Source organism: Bison bison, unplaced genomic scaffold, assembly GCF_000754665.1.
Source record: "Bison bison bison isolate TAMUID 2011002044 unplaced genomic scaffold, Bison_UMD1.0 scf7180017864336, whole genome shotgun sequence".
Lineage (NCBI taxonomy): Eukaryota > Metazoa > Chordata > Mammalia > Artiodactyla > Bovidae > Bison > Bison bison.
In genome coordinates this window covers 1463401-1464575 of record NW_011494908.1, presented here as the reverse complement: position 1 = coordinate 1464575, position 1175 = coordinate 1463401, and the positions used below count along the sequence as shown (strand labels likewise).

General features: G+C 60.1%; 1 protein-coding gene across 1 annotated transcript in view; it reads left to right on the top strand.

Annotated features, from left to right (window-relative positions):
* The window catches only part of XKR5 (XK, Kell blood group complex subunit-related family, member 5), a 19042-nt gene that overhangs the window by 750 nt on the left and 17117 nt on the right, over positions 1–1175 (top strand).

Here is a 1175-nt window from a genome sequence, read left to right as displayed (position 1 = left end):
GTTTGAAAGCGTAACTCCTTCAGTGCCGGCGCCAAGGCCTCCGCCCCTCTCTGCCCCGCTCCCTGCAGCCGCTTCTTCCTCCGCGGGGTCCCCCCGGATGGCGGGTGCGGAGTGGATTTGATGGGGCTCCAGCTTCGAGACCCCCAGGGTTCGTCGCCCCTCCCCAGCTCGCACTACGTTTGAGTGCCGGGCCCTGAACTTGACCCCTGGGAGCGAGTTGCCCGCCACCCCCTCCCCCCGACCTAGTGTTAGCCGGGCCCTTATGAACTGCGGTCCGTGCAGTTCCCCTGAGGTTTCTAAGAGGAGGCGCCAGGCTGAGATCTGCCTCTAAACTCCCGCCCGGGGCCAGCGCCCCCGATAAGACAGGACCCCAGTCCCAGCACCCATTCCAGGGGGTCCCGCAGACCAGCCTCCTCCTTCCCTCCCAGCCAGGGCTTGGGCATTCCTCAGCTTGGGGAGCTGTGACTCCACCTGACGCTTTTTGCCTGGGGGACCCTAGTTTGCTGTGTGTGCCGGGTGATTAGAGCAGGGGACAGAACCAAGGAGATCCAACCAGTCCATCCTAAAGGAAATCAGCCCTGAATATTCATCGGAGGGACTGATGCTGAAGCTGGAGCGCCAGTACTTCAGCCATGTGATGTGAACAGCTCACTCATTGAAGAAGACCCCAATGCTGGGAAAGATTGAAGGCGGGAGAAGAGGGCGACAGAGGATGAGATGGTTGGATGGCATCACTGACTCAACGGACATGAGTTTGAGCAGACCCCTGGGAGATAGTGAAGGACAGAGAAGCCTAGTGTGCTGCAGTCTATGGGGGTCTCAAAGAGTCAGACAGGACTTAGCAACGCAACAAAACACAGAGCCTGTGAACCAAGGAGGGGCTGCCCAAGCTGGGGCTTCTCAGTCCAGACCTGCAGGGCTCCTGTCTGTACCCGGGGCTGGTACCCTCTTGCTGCTGCAATTCACAGCCTCATGCACCCATGAGCCCGTGCTAAGTACCCAGTGTTTTGTGCATGCTGCCCTATGCGAACCAGCAGTCTCCTTCTCGGACCATGATGTCTGATCCTTTGGGTAGCTCTGGCCCTTCCATTCAACCTCCTTCCCCTCTAGGCTGCTTGTGGGCTCTGCCAGCTCCCGGGCTGGGTCTAGCAGGCAGCCCGGCCAACTCTGGGGAT